The sequence below is a fragment of the Oncorhynchus nerka genome, linkage group LG22, assembly GCF_034236695.1.
Source record: "Oncorhynchus nerka isolate Pitt River linkage group LG22, Oner_Uvic_2.0, whole genome shotgun sequence".
NCBI lineage: Eukaryota > Metazoa > Chordata > Actinopteri > Salmoniformes > Salmonidae > Oncorhynchus > Oncorhynchus nerka.
In genome coordinates this window covers 72951563-72967643 of record NC_088417.1, presented here as the reverse complement: position 1 = coordinate 72967643, position 16081 = coordinate 72951563, and the positions used below count along the sequence as shown (strand labels likewise).

The following is a 16081-nucleotide window of genomic DNA, read 5'->3' as shown; positions in this document are numbered from 1 at the left end:
ATTTCTTCCCACATTCAGATATCCAGGTGAGGGTCAGAACACAGTCAACCACACACACAGTCCAACAGAACCAAATCTCTCCCGGCAGCCATAGAACATAACACCAAGCCTGACAGACATGGTCAGATCTCAAAATAATAGCTACCAATCAGAGAGAGAGAGAGAATGGATCATTCAGAATATTGTACAAAATAGTTGTCATGGTGGAGTAATTGAGAATTCAGGGGAAATCACATTTAATGTGTAGAAAATGAACTGTCTAATTAATTTAATTTAAACAGGCATTAATCTAAATAGGGAAATAAATGGTGACCATTCAGAATAAAGGACAGCTGTGCGGGATGTGCGTTCCCATGGCAATGCTTTCTGCCTCTCTGTGCCCTTCACTTCTCCTTGGAGTCAACCTATCTGCTTGGTTAATCAACTAGAACTAATAGAACTAATGGGGGGAAATCAGTGCACTGGTCACTGCTCTTAAGAGACAAATACCTCCTTCCACCATGCAGGACGCAGAGAGGCGTTGCAGCATTAGATTGTGAATCACAGATCCCTCCGGAACTTTCATCACGCACACTTGTCCCCTATTCCCACTGATTAGTATTTGTATATGTGCCCTTTGGTTTCCATGGTCTTGTCGATTATTGTTACAGTGTCCGTTGGTGTGTGTGAGAGTACCTTTGCTGTGTGTTTTGGGCTTTCGTGCCCTTGTGGATTGCGGTCTCTTCCCGTGTGTTAATAATTGTGCGTGTGTGTTATTTATTCGAGGTACTATTCACTCTTTTGTTTGGGTTCCAACCCTGTGTTTTTGTTACGTGGTTGTTTGGTCTTAGTCCTGTGCCTTTACACAGCACGCCGTAATTTGGGGCTTAATAAAAAAAACTATTACACATTCCTACATTTGTCTCCCGAATTTCTTCATACCTACGTGACAGAATAATCGACCATTGAGGGAGACAGCGGGAATGGCCCGTACGGCGACGCTATGAACGGTCCGTCCCACGCCGCCGCAACTTAGGCAGAAGTCGTCGGGTCCGTCTGACAACGCAGAGATTGGTCCGTCTGGCGCCTCCACAACTTCGGCAGCTGCAACTGGGTCGTCCAACGTCGCCACAACGGGTCCGTCCGACGACGCAACTTCAGCAGCCACAACTGGCCCGTAAGAAGCCGACACAACCGGGCCATCTGACGCCACTGCTACTGGTCCATCCGACGCCGACGTAACTTCGGCAGCTGCAACTGATCGACCCGCACTGCGTTCCTGTGAACATCTTCGAGGCCATTGTCGTTGCGCTGCTAGTGCAGCACGTCGGGGGGTACTGTTATGTGTTTGTTTGGTCTTTGTCCTCTTGCCCTTACACGGCACGCCATAATTTGGATAAAATAAAAACCTCTGCCTGTCTCTCGAATCATTCATACCAGCGTGACACTGTGCTCACTGGTCGCAGCAGCTTGTTACAAATCAGTTTATACTGCTATCTAGAGCCATATGTGGGACTGATGAAAACCGCTCTGGCTATAAACACACTGGATACTTGGTCTAACAAGGTATAAATATTTGATTTTATTTGTACAAAACAAATGAGTGAACATTCCTCTCATGTGACTGTACAAAAGGTTTTAAACAAGCTCCCGTGACCCTGCCTCTCTCTCTCTCCTATAGATGTTAGTTGTAAGTGGAATGGATGTTTGAACCCTGAATAACAACTCTACTGTGCCACACCATCTGGCTGATCCCTCAAGCGCTTTGCCCTCCGTGGAGTGTACTCCTCTCCTCTCCTCTCTTCACCTGACTGACCGGCAAAATCATTGAAAAGGAATGCAGTGCTCTAGAGCTTATGGAATCAATAGGGGCCTAAACCTCAAGTAAATCTCTTGAAAACTTCAAAAAAACACAGCATAGATACTGCATAAAACTATAAAGACTGACATTTGGAATGGATTGGTAAAAAGAGAACAGGCTTATTTCAAAGTCTGGAGGCACACCTGAATAATTTCGCGGTTCTGTAATCTTCAAGTATTCTTTTCAAGTTCAATGCTGCATGTTATACAACACTGGTTTAAAGGCATCTCAGCGTCATTCCTCCATCAAGCTAACCATTCACTCAAACATCCACACATTTCTCTACACATCTATCATGCTTCAATTCAACCATCCATCATCCTATCATCCATCCATTCATGGCCTTTTCCTTTGGTATGTGCACACATCAGATGAATGTGTATTTGTTCTGGGGCCAAGGGCAACACCAGACTAATGACTCTGCTACAGCAGGTGTCTTTGTGAAGCTAAAGCATTACATCTGCATGGTATAACTAGCGACAGATGAGGCTGAAACCACGGGACGTGGCAGGACTCAACATGAGGCTGTTGTGGCATTGTTTCATATTCAAATCATATTCTTTCCCCTGTTTTTTTCTGCAGACTTGAAGGACCCTTTTTTAATTGAATGGGTTCTACTCCCTTTGTTGTGGCGTTGGAGACAGGCAGATTCCCATGCACTGCTAGAACCATCATTTATCACAGCCTCTCTCAAAGCCAGCCCACCGTCTGCATTGAAACAACCATGTCGATAAGACACACACTCACACACACACACAGAAACTAACACACACACACACACACTCAGCTCAAAGACCTGATACACTACATGACCAAAAGTACACTACATGGCCAACAGTATGTGGATGCCTGCTCGTTGAACATCTCATTCTAAAATCATGGGCATTAATATGGAGTTGGTCCCCATTTTGCTGCAATAACAGCCTCCACTCTTCTGGGAAGGCTTTCCACTAGATGTTGGAACATTGCTTCCAGTCAGCCACGAGAGTATTAGTGAGGTCGGGCACTGATGTTGTGCGATTAGGCCTGGCTCGCTGTCGGAGTTCCAATTCATCCCAAAGGTGTTCGATGGGGTTGAGATCAGGGCTCTGTGCAGGCAAGTCAAGTTCTTCCACATCGATATCGACAAACCATTTCTGCATGGACCTCGCTCTGTGCACGGAGGCATTGCCATGCTGAAAGAGAAAAGGACCTTCCCAAAACTGTTGCCACAAAGTTGGAGGCACAGAATCAATCAGAATGTCTTTGTATAATGTAGCATTAAGATTTCCCTTCACTGGAACTAAGGGGCCTAGACCGAACCATGAAAAACATCCCCAGACCATTATTCCTCCTCCACCAAACTTTACAGTTGGTCCCATTCTGTGAGCTTGTGTGGCCTACCATTTTTCAGCTGAGTCATTGTTGCTTCTAGACGTTTCCACTTCACAGCACTTACAGTTGACCGGGACAGCTCTAGCAGGGCAGACATTTCACGAACTGGAAAGGTGGCATCCTATGACGGTGCCACATTGAAAGTCACTGAGCTCTTCAGTAAGGCCACTCTACTGCCAAAGTTTGTCTATGGAGATTGCATGGATGTGTGCTCGATTTTATACACCTGTCATCAACAGGTGTGGCTGAAATAGCCAAATTCACTAATTTGAAGGGGTGTCCACAAACTTTTGTATATAGTGTATATTGAATAATACACACATGCAACTGAGACACACAATTATTTTTAAAGACTACCAATTCCAAGTCTATGGATTTGGATTCAAGACAAATACTTTGTCTCCACTGCATACCAAGGGAGCCAGGCTCTGGTGATAAAAGATGGAATTCCCTTCTAAAGCATTGATTTTCAATTTACATTAAAAAAAATGTTTTCATTTTCCATGCTATTAATGCATACTGTACCAGGGGCGCAACTTTGGTTTTAGAAGTGGGGGGAATTTTTTTTACATTTATTATTATAACAAATATTAGGCACATTCCTACTATAAAACGGGGGGGGGGCACAATGCAATTTCAGAATGTGGGGGGATATGTCCCCCATTCCCAGTGAAAGTTGCGCTCCTGTTCTGTACTATGGCCTAGCTGCAGGTTAGTACACAAAATGATGGCAATCGCTCCTACAGTCACCATTATAATCGTTTGAATAGCAAAAAATAAATACCAAATAATATATTTTTTAAGACGCACATTTTCTCCTCTCATCCGCTCCTGACTGCATATGCTTAGCGGTGGAGAGTAATCGATTCCTTGTCTCCTTGCCCTTCAAATCTCCTCGACTGCAACGGAAGATACTGAGTAGTTGTTTTAACTTCCAAGACAGCAAACTCACATCTTTCACAACAAAGAAAGAGCAAACTAGTGAGGGAACGAGAGGGGAGGGGCACAGCCATACGTAGGTAGGCAAGACCGACACCAGGCAGACAGAGTCAGAACTGTGCACCGGTAAACAAAAGCTGTATCTTGCCATTTCATGGCTTACAATTTCAATAAGTAGGGGCTATCAATGTGTAATAGGCTACCGTAAACTATTCTATACGCAACAGACCGAAGACTGAACACACACTCGCGAACAGAAAGAACAGGCGACCCAGCGAGGGAGAGACAGGCAGGCAGACAGTCGTAACAGTGCGCATAGGCAATATAACCTGTATCTCGCAATGTCTTGTCTAGCAATGGCTCATAAACTCACCAAAAGTATAGATTAGGCTATCAATGTGTATGGCTAAACTATTATCCATTGTGCCAGTGAATTGAAGTTGAACATCGCCAAATGCGTCAGTTTAATTAGGCCTAAATGTGCAATAAAAAGTATTGTACCTATAGCTTATTTAATGAAACCCTGGCTGTTGATGTTCTAGGCAATAGATCACAGGGCAGGGAATCCCCAATTCCCCAATGAGCAAAACTTTTTCGGGAAATGGCAGGTTCACTTTTTCATCCATAGGGTGATTGCCCGTTTGTAAATTCAGAGCGTTGTTGTCGGATTGCCCGTTTGTAAATTCAGAGCGTCGTTGTCAGATTGCCCGTTTGTAAATTCAGAGCGTTGTCAGATTTCCCGTTTGTAAATTCAGAGCGTTGTTGTCAGATTGCCCGTTTGTAAATTCAGAGCGTTGTTGTCAGATTTCCCGTTTGTAAATTCAGAGCGTTGTTGTTAGATTTCCCGTTTGTAAATTCAGAGCGTTGTTGTCAGATTGCCCGTTTGTAAATTCAAAGAGTTTCGCTCTCGGGGCGTTCACTGTTTTCATGTTATCCGGAGCGTTGGTGACTGCAACTGTGCTGCCGGCAACAATTTAACTACGTTTTTTTTAATGACCCCGGATATATTCAACTAGTGTTGAGCGTTCGTAAATTCATCAGTTATTCTGCGCTTTGGCACCCTCAGACAAGAGTGCTCTGAAATCGGAGTAGATAGCTAGAGGGAATTTATAAAGCACCCATAACCTCAAGCGCAAATACTGTTCATCAGCTCAAATCAGCAGGATGGGGGGCATTTTTATTAGGAGGGTCTTCTACCACTGATTGCTAAAATAATAATAATGATAACACTTCCTCAATTTAAATATTATGGGGGCACCTATACATTAGGCAGCCAAGCACGAGTTATCCGTGTAGTCTAATATCGTCTAGACATGCCTCTAGGTTTAGGGCATTTCAGACAGTTGTTAAGGGGACCTTTTTTGCTGAATAATGTGACAGTTTTTTATAATTGTGTTTTGCCTTTTGTGTATTGTTGTGTATAATAAAGTGTATTTTAATGTGTAGTTTAATGTGTTTATTGTATTTTGATGTGTATTGTGGTGCTTTACAGGGCTCGTCTGGAAAAGAGACCTTTGTATCACCATTGACTCCCTGTCAATATAAAGGTTAAATAATTGAAATATGAAATATCTTCACGCCTGGAATAAAAACCACAGGCACTGTTATACTGTTCTATTTTCACTCACAGCTCTGTTCTATACGCTCACAGCTCTGTTCTATACACTCACAGCTCTGTGCACCTCTGCTCAAAATAACACCACAGAGGTGCATGATTAACACAGACATGAATGAAAAATCCCTTCACTTCTTTCCTCTTTACTTTCTCTAAGTATTCTCTGACATACTTTCTTCCCCCTCTCTTCTCTCTTCTATTTAGCCTCCTCACTGTCTGAGACTGTCGTTCCTTACTAAATGACAGACAGTCTCTCTCTATATCCAGCTCCATCTCTCCATCCCTCTGTTGCTCCCCCTCTCGACAACTCATTACACGTAATGGGTGGTTGGCGCGGTCCCAGTGGCCCCAGCGTTCAATCATGTTTTCCAGAAACCTGGTGATTTGCACTTCAGAAGGTCTCCCCTACAGGCAGCTGGTGGATCTACTGTGAGTCTTACATACCACTCAGTGAGGTGAGGACGAAGCTGTATCAACGCTGTGCACTGCAAAGCCCAGGCAACCTGCCTGCAAAGTGAATTCTTTAAGTGCTAGTTAGCTGCTATCACTGAAGGCAGGGGAGGAGAGGAGAGGCTAACAGAACAGAACCAACAGGCTTTCTCTTCAAGTTGCTGCTGCTGACCTTGCCCAGCTACGGTAACACCAGATGCATCAGTAAGGCAGCCAGAAAATCAACCCCCCCCCCCCCCCCATTTATGTGACTAAATAGAGCAGTAAGAGGGAGATACGGGCTAATTAAGGCATACCAAGGCTCTATGACATTGCTGAGGCCGCCCTCCTGGGTCTGAGGGCCAACAGACAGTGGATGTGGGCTTACTATGGACAACTGCATCACCCTCTGGAACATTGGCTGATTAGACATGTTGTTGCCTGATGGTGAGGTTATTCTAAAGCTGCCTAAGACCAACAACTTCAGTATTGGCACTGGGCTGGCTGTATTCTACTGTAGGTGTTGGGAGCCAGCAAGGGGGAGAGTGTTGACTGCTGACTGGAGGTACCTCACCCTCCTTCAGAGAGGCATCCTGGGTGAGAGACAGGCCAGGGGCCTGGGGTTATGCTCTAATCACCATGGGAATACCTGTCCAAGGGCCACATGTTCAGGGACAAGATAGAGTAGAGCACAGCGCACAACAGCTGCTGAACACACATGCGGACGCACACACACAGATGCATGGACACGCTGACACATACGTACACTGCACACACTATTTGAAGTTAGGCAAAGCAATATAAAATAACAGAAAAACAACTCCCAACAGCTCAAAACATGCCCCAAAAATACAAATAGATGAAAGACATAATACTCTTATGGTATACTTATTGAGAAAGATAAACAACTTGTATATTTTCTAAGACAGCCTTATTAACTGCTGCATGTGGAATTATTTTGGAGGTGGAACCTATTTACGCTACTGTAATGTGGGAATCACTGTTTGGCAGACAACAGAACCAATGGTACATTATGTTGCTTTTATGCTTCAAAGGGATTTCACCACTCTCAAGACAAGCTTAAAGCATGCCAGTACCCCTGTGTTACACAATAAATACATACTTCTTCCTCTTATCCCAGAAGAGGCCACTTTCAAATAATGATTGTGTTTTCGGAAAAAAACAATATTTTAGAAGAAGAAAAATTCTCTTCGACCTTTATTTTTACTGGTTGCCCAATGAAGAGAAATGTATTAGATGAGATTGAGTCAATTTCCACTGTCTTTATATAATTTATTTGTATTTTATATAGTACAATCATTTCTGGTGTAAATTTGGAAAAAGACTGCAATGAAATTACAACAATTCGTTGAATCCATAGCAAAGTTTCAAGGAAAGTCTCTCACAAATCGTACTAAAAACGGGACCTACCTTGGTTCAATGGCACCCTTTGGCACCTGATAAAGAAGAGAGATGCTGCTCTGAAGAAATCACAAAAATCTGGCTTAGTTGTTGACTGACCAGTTAACAAGGGACTTAGAAATGAAGAGACTAAGAGTTTTAGGAAAGCCAAAGCTGATTTCTTTCTTAAAACCATCAAGGAGGCCAAAGGAAACGGCAAACTCACATAGAAAAACCTTGATAAATTGACTGAAAAAGGCCACGTCAAGACTGGTGACCTACAACTGAAGGTAGACTACTGGAGTCTCCAAGACAAAAACTGTCATCGCTACCACTTTCAATAAATGCTTAATTGATTCAGTTTTAACTTGGGCCAACAATTTACCATCAGAGACCAGACTATCAAACCTTGCAACGAATATCACCAGGGACAAGAAAAAGGAACAAACCTGGACACTGCTCTTGCTAGTACCACTGCTCTTTATTAAGCTTTATGTATCTAGCAAGAGCAGTGTGCGGGTTTCTTATTTTTTCTCATCTTATCCAATTGTTACCATGTACCTGCAAAAAAGATTGCTCAGATGTGCGAGTGCCTTTTGAATTTTGAACCTGGTGACGACAAATGAAGGGAAGGTGCATCCTCTCATATCTTCTGTGTCAAACTCTAAAGCCAAGGATTAAGAGTTTATTAAGTACTGTACACTACCCCGTTCACAAAAATGGATCGCTCATACAGACAGTCACAGGGAATGCTATATAAAGCAGGCAGACAGGCAATCAGTTATTGTTCAATTGAACATTAAAATGAGCAAAACGAGTGACCTAAGCGACTTTGAGCATGGTATGATTGTCGTTGCCAGGTTCACCAGATCCAGTATCTCAGCAACGGCCGCCCTCCTGGGCTTTTCACACACAGCAGTGTCTAGGGTTTACAGAGAATGGTGCGACAAACAAAAAACATCCAGTCAGCGACAGTCCTGTGGGCGAAAAAAGCTTGTTGACGAGAGAGGTCAAAGGAGAATGGCAAGAATGGTGCAAGCTAACAAGCAGGTCACAAAAAGGCAAATAACGGAGCAGTACAACAGTGGTAATGGAACAGCTAACAGCCCACCTGAAAATGGGTAGCTTTCCCCTTCACCCCATGCAGTTTAGGTTTAGGGTCAACCACTCTCCAGAAACAGCATGTTGGTATTTCCTAGAGATGATCAAGGCCAAGCTGGATAAAAGCGGGTGTTGTAGATTCTGTTCTCCTCATTTAACATTACATTTACATTTAAGTCATTTAGCAGACGCTCTTATCCAGAGCGACTTACAAATTGGTGCATTCACCTTATGACATCCAGTGGAGCAGCCACTTTACAATAGTGCATCTAAATCTTTTAAGGGGGGTGAGAAGGATTACTTTATCCTATCCTAGGTATTCCTTAAAGAGGTGGGGTTTCAGGTGTCTCCGGAAGGTGGTGATTGACTCCGCTGTCCTGGCGTCGTGAGGGAGTTTGTTCCACCATTGGGGGGCCAGAGCAGCGAACAGTTTTGACTGGGCTGAGCGGGAACTGTACTTCCTCAGTGGTAGGGAGGCGAGCAGGCCAGAGGTGGATGAACGCAGTGCCCTTGTTTGGGTGTAGGGCCTGATCAGAGCCTGGAGGTACTGAGGTGCCGTTCCCCTCACAGCTCCGTAGGCAAGCACCATGGTCTTGTAGCGGATGCTAGTAATCCAGACGGGAGATGACAAGTGCCTGGATTAGGACCTGCGCCGCTTCCTGTGTGAAGCAGGGTCGTACTCTGCGGATGTTGTAGAGCATGAACCTACAGGAACTGGCCACCGCCTTGATGTTAGTTGAGAACGACAGGGTGTTGTCCAGAATCACGCCAAGGTTCTTAGCGCTCTGGGAGGAGGACACAGTGGAGTTGTCAACCGTGATGGCGAGATCATGGAACGGGCAGTCCTTCCCCGGGAGGAAGAGCAGCTCCGTCTTGCCGAGGTTCAGCTTGAGGTGGTGATCCGTCATCCACACTGATATGTCTGCCAGACATGCAGAGATGCGATTCGCCACCTGGTCAACAGAAGGGGGAAAGGAGAAGATTAATTGTGTGTCGTCTGCATAGCAATGATAGGAGAGACCATGTGAGGTTATGACAGAGCCAAGTGACTTGGTGTATAGCGAGAATAGGAGAGGGCCTAGAACAGAGCCCTGGGGGACACCAGTGGTGAGAGCACGTGGTGAGGAGACGGATTCTCGCCACGCCACCTGGTAGGAGCGACCTGTCAGGTAGGACGCAATCCAAGCGTGGGCCGCGCCGGAGATGCCCAACTCGGAGAGGGTGGAGAGGAGGATCTGATGGTTCACAGTATCGAAGGCAGCCGATAGGTCTAGAAGGATGAGAGCAGAGGAGAGAGAGTTAGCTTTAGCAGTGCGGAACGGAGCGCCTCCGTGATACAGAGAAGAGCAGTCTCAGTTGAATGACTAGTCTTGAAACCTGACTGATTTGGATCAAGAAGGTCATTCTGAGAGAGATAGCGGGAGAGCTGGCCAAGGACGGCACGTTCAAGGGTTTTGGAGAGAAAAGAAAGAAGGGATACTGGTCTGTAGTTGTTGACATCGGAGGGATCGAGTGTAGGTTTTTTCAGAAGGGGTGCAACTCTCGCTCTCTTGAAGACGGAAGGGACGTAGCCAGCGGTCAGGGATGAGTTGATGAGCGAGGTGAGGTAAGGGAGAAGGTCTCCGGAAATGGTCTGGAGAAGAGAGGAGGGGATAGGGTCAAACGGGCAGGTTGTTGGGCGGCCGGCCGTCACAAGACGTGAGATTTCATCTGGAGAGAGAGGGAGAAAGAGGTCAGAGCACAGGGTAGGGCAGTGTGAGCAGAACCAGCGGTGTCGTTTGACTTAGCAAACGAGGATCGGATGTCGTCGACCTTCTTTTCAAAATGGTTGACGAAGTCATCTGCAGAGAGGGAGGAGGGGGGATTCAGGAGGGAGGAGAAGGTGGCAAAGAGCTTCCTAGGGTTAGAGGCAGATGCTTGGAATTTAGAGTGGTAGAAAGTGGCTTTAGCAGCAGCGACAGAAGAGGAAAATGTAGAGAGGAGGGAGTGAAAGGATGCCAGGTCCGCAGGGAGGCGAGTTTTCCTCCATTTCCGCTCGGCTGCCCGGAGCCCTGTTCTGTGAGCTCGCAATGAGTCGTCGAGCCACGGAGCGGGAGGGGAGGACCGAGCCGGCCTGGAGGATAGGGGACATAGAGAGTCAAAGGATGCAGAAAGGGAGGAGAGGAGGGTTGAGGAGGCAGAATCAGGAGATAGGTTGGAGAAGGTTTGAGCAGAGGGAAGAGATGATAGGATGGAAGAGGAGAGAGAGCGGGGGAGAGAGAGCGAAGGTTGGGACGGCGCGATACCATCCGAGTAGGGGCAGTGTGGGAAGTGTTGGATGAGAGCGAGAGGGAAAAGGATACAAGGTAGTGGTCGGAGACTTGGAGGGGAGTTGCAATGAGGTTAGTGGAAGAACAGCATCTAGTAAAGATGAGGTCGAGCGTATTGCCTGCCTTGTGAGTAGGGGGGGAAGGTGAGATGGAGAGGTCAAAAGAGGAGAGGAGTGGAAAGAAGGAGGCAGAGAGGAATGAGTCAAAGGTAGACGTGGGGAGGTTAAAGTCGCCCAGAACTGTGAGAGGTGAGCCGTCCTCAGGAAAGGAGCTTATCAAGGCATCAAACTCATTGATGAATTCTCAGAGGGAACCTGGAGGGCGATAAATGATAAGGATGTTAAGCTTGAAAGGGCTGGTAACTGTGACAGCATGGAATTCAAAGGAGGCGATAGACAGATGGGTAAGGGGAGAAAGAGAGAATGACCACTTGGGAGAGATGAGGATCCCGGTGCCACCACCCCGCTGACCAGAAGCTCTCGGGGTGTGCGAGAACACGTGGGTGGACGAAGAGAGAGCAGTAGGAGTAGCAGTGTTATCTGTGGTGATCCATGTTTCCGTCAGTGCCAAGAAGTCGAGGGACTGGAAGGAGGCATAGGCTGAGATGAACTCTGCCTTGTTGGCCGCAGATCGGCAGTTCCAGAGGCTACCGGAGACCTGGAACTCCACGTGGGTCGTGCGCGCGGGGACCACCAGATTAGGGTGGCCGCGGCCACGCGGTGTGGAGCGTTTGTATGGTCTGTGCAGAGAGGAGAGAACAGGGATAGACAGACACATAGTTGACAGGCTACAGAAGAGGCTACGCTAATGCAAAGGAGATTGGAATGACAAGTGGACTACACGTCTCGAATGTTCAGAAAGTTGAGCTTACGTAGCAAGAATCTTATTGACTAAAATGATTAAATATGATACAGTACTGCTGAAGTAGGCTAGCTGGCAGTGGCTGCGTTGTTGACTTTGTAGGCTAGCTGGCAGTGGCTGCGTTGTTGATTCGGGGGCTAGCTGGCTAGCTAGCAGTGTTGATTACGTTACGTTGCGTTAAAAGAACGACAATAGCTGGCTAGGTAACCTAGAAAATCGCTCTAGACTACACAATTATCTTTGATACAGAGACGGCTCGACCTCAGAAAAACCTCTGACACTGTTAACCACAATGTCCTCTTCTCCAAGCTATTTAACTTCAACATCTCATCAAGTTCTTTCAAATGGATTGAGTCTTATCTGGCAGAACAGATGCAATGTGCTCAAATAAATGGTGAACTATCATCGCAAAGGAATTGCACTATGGGAGTGCCACAGGGGTCAATCCTGGGCCCTTTGTTTTTCGGTCTCTATATTAATGACCTTCCATCTGTGTGCCAAGGTGTGGATAAACAAATGTACATGGATGATACAGTTTTTTATACCCATGGCAAGAATGCTGATGAAGTGGCAAGCAAACTAACAGCATCATTGGAGAAAGTGGCTGAATGGCTCAAACATTCCTGTCTCACCCTCAATGTGGAAAAAACAGGAATAGTACATCCGGCTTACCCGGACATACTCCTCCATGGACAATAAAATGTACAGTTTAAATATCTGGCCAATATCCTAGACCCTAATTTGAACTTTAAAAAAACACATTAAAAGGATGTCCATCAAAATCATATATAGTCTTTAAAATGTCCAATACATCAGGAACTCATGCTCTACAGAGGCAGCCAAAATGTATTTACATGCAATGATCTTTTCTCACCTGTCCTATTTTAACACCAGCCAGTCTCAAGCCAATGAAACATAAATGATACCCGTTAGATCTCTATATAAAGAAGCACTGAAGATCCTGGACAGGAAATCACATTATTACCACCACTGTAAAATTCTCCACATGTACAATCTGTTAAATTTTGACAACTTTATTTTTTTCTCAGATGTCTTTCTAGTTTATAAGATGATCAAAAATCCTACACCCCCACATCGGAAAGATGTTGTAATATTAAGCTCTGAACAAAACAGCAGTCACGCGGAACTCCACAAGAGTAGACCAGTGTTTCCCCTATATGCATTTAGCAGCAGCTTATATATATTTTTTCAGGATGGTAAAACGTTTTCAGTATAAACTTGAACGACTAAAACCAGATATAAAGTATGTAGAAAAGATAATGGAGCAATATCTTTTTTTATAAGATCATATTTGAGAACTAACAACCACCAAAATAAAAACTAGACAGTCAGGGAGAATCTAAAATTCCCAAAATGGCATGGCATGGGACCCCCATTGATATTGTTCTAAAGTTTGAGTCACTCAGACAGCATAAGAACAAGGCATAAGCCATGGCAAAATGTGTATAATTGAAGGAAATCTGTTTTAACCTGAAAATGTTCACTGAATCCCATGTCAAAATGTGGAGAATTAGAGGTAATTAGCTTTGAAATTGCAATTTTCCCTTCTCCATGGAGGTCAAAGCAGGATCAAGGCGCACCAACCCTGAACACATTGACTAATTCTTAATGCACCCAAGTATCAATGTGTTTCATGTACTGTGTCCTGTACTTATTATATTATTTGTTCTATTTTATGTGAATGTATATTTAGCTATGTTTATAATATATGCCATTTAGCAGTCGCTTTTAGCCAAAGCCACTTACAGTCATGCGTGCATACACTGTAAGTATTGGTCATCCCAGGATTCAAACCTTCTATCCTGTAGTTGCAAGCACCGTGTTCTAACAACTGAGCCACAGAGGATTACATATTTAGTTACGTTTAGTTAGAGACTGCGTATGAAAAATAGCTGTGTTTAGCTAACTCTGGTGCAAACATCATATTTCACTGTCTGAAATGTATGTTTTTACTTCCACATGGTCCCTTTAAATAAACAACTACTACCACATACATTAAACCAAATTCAATTGTGCATCAGATCTATCTGTAATGCCATAATGAGCAGTGAGAGGATGTATCATGAGGGAATGTGAGTGTTTTTGTGGTTGTAACCAGCTGTAACTCCATATGGACCTGACTTGAACATCCTAATCCAGTTCAACTAACGGATGTGTGAAGTGGAAGCAGTGTGTGGGGTCTCACGTCTCAGCCTTATGACGATTTTATGTTTGAAGATGTCAGGTACTCTGAAATCCGCTCCCCATGACAATTATGTCTCTTTCCAGGGAGAGGGAATGAACTGGTTCCACTGAATAATGAACTAGTTTCTCATGGCTGCCTCTTCTCATGGTCTTTTTGTGTCAACATGTTTAACTGTTTCGTAACACTCATGTCTTGTAAGTTTCCGTGCTGTCATGTGCTCCCTAAAAGTAGTGTGATAGAAAAATGTAAAAGGAACAGTTCAATTCCCCAGGTCCACGTGCTGATATGGTTATTCATCAGATACAGCTGAAAAGCAGAGACACATTTTATGACGCATTTGCTGTGCGTTGGACTTAATCCACCCGGAGGCTAGATGTCATCACTAGTCCAATCTTATTATAAAGTCACAAAAGACCAAAGTTATTATCAGGCTGTAAAAAGTCCCTGAATGCAAACAAAACAAAACATGACATACTATACAAATACACAGAAGGTGCTTCCACTTTTGTAATACCCATGTTTAGAGACGTGGAATAGTACTGTAACAAAACTGTATGTTAGAAAAATGGGTTTTCTGTTTATATTATTGAAAACAGGCATTATGCAGGCCTCAGGCACCAATGTGAGATGTTGGTTGGGATACATCTCTCGGCAGAATATGTAAATAACATGAAGTTGCACCAATGGTCTGCCTGTGTTTCCACTCGTATCCTCAGACCACATCTGAGGTGGATTATGCCTAATCTCAGGCCTACTGGTGTATTTATGCAGCCCACAAGTAAAACGATCAGCCTGAGCGAGCAACAAACAGCACTGCCGGCTACTGTGGTTCTGTATGACAGAATTATGCTTTAATATTCCAGCATGGAGGAACAGCAACACAGCTAACCCCCAACCCACACACACTTTGCATATTGCAGGAACAACAGGACCAGACTGTTTATGAAGAGCAGGGGAAGGAGAGTATGCTTGATACATGTTCTTTAAAGTCATTGCTTTTTGAAACGCTGCTAGATCTGCACCAAAGCCCTTGATTGTAGAGTTGGAAGAAATCACAAGAGAGACTCACAAGATAAATGTTGCACTCTGATGATTTACAATGTGTTGTACATTGCCTCTTGAGAGGAAAGGGTTAATGGATTCAATAATTGTGCATGTGAAGCAGCACTGTAGTAACACAACCACGGACACTCGTTCAGACGCGTGAAATATTGCAATTGCAATGGGAGGAATTCCATCATGACTCCAGAGGGCTGTGCATCAGCACCATGAAACCCAGTATGAAAAGTCAACTTGGAATATTGCCTGCTACTCACAGGATCAAATACTTTCCTTCATCTCCTTAAAATCCACCAACACACACACTACAAAAGACATTATGAAATGCATATCATGCTACTGTACTGTATGTTAAATATGATATGACACAAGTGTCAGTTTGGACAACTAATTTCAAAAGGATGCATATTCTAAAAATTTACTAAAATATTTAATAAACTAACAAACTGCCATGGGGGGTTATGAATGAACATGAGCTGATTCTAGTAAGATTACATATGATCACATTTTTATACTTTGTGGTTTCAAAGTTCATCATCATTTAATTTGTATTTGAGGCCATAACGTGATTGCTTCTGCAAACCCAGTACAAATGCCAAGTGGAATTAAGAACGAGGTACATGTGAGTCCTTGAATGCTATAAAAACAGCCCCGCTAAATTATTCACTTGCCCAATGGTGTGTTTAGTTTATTTTTCATTAGGCTACTCAATGTGAAGCACATAGCTTGTTGTCCTAAAATAATCTCAGATAATAGTGAATCACAGCACAGCGCAACCTTCAGAGCTTTATTGTGTGCTGCTGTAGCTAGCTTTCTGTGGGCCTGTGATAAAGTGTGTTGTGTAAGAGTGAAAAATCTTTCAGCGGAGAAGGGGGCCATTGTGACCTGTCAGTAGAGATCCCTTTCGCTTGGTTGCCACACTGACATTCATGCACATTCTGAAGCAC

The 16081-nt window shown here is 44.3% G+C and overlaps 1 protein-coding gene across 1 annotated transcript in view; it reads right to left on the bottom strand.

Moving 5' to 3' along the window:
• Nucleotides 1–16081, bottom strand: part of LOC115105655 (glutamate receptor 3-like) — a 127653-nt gene that overhangs the window by 81355 nt on the left and 30217 nt on the right. The window lies entirely within an intron of this gene.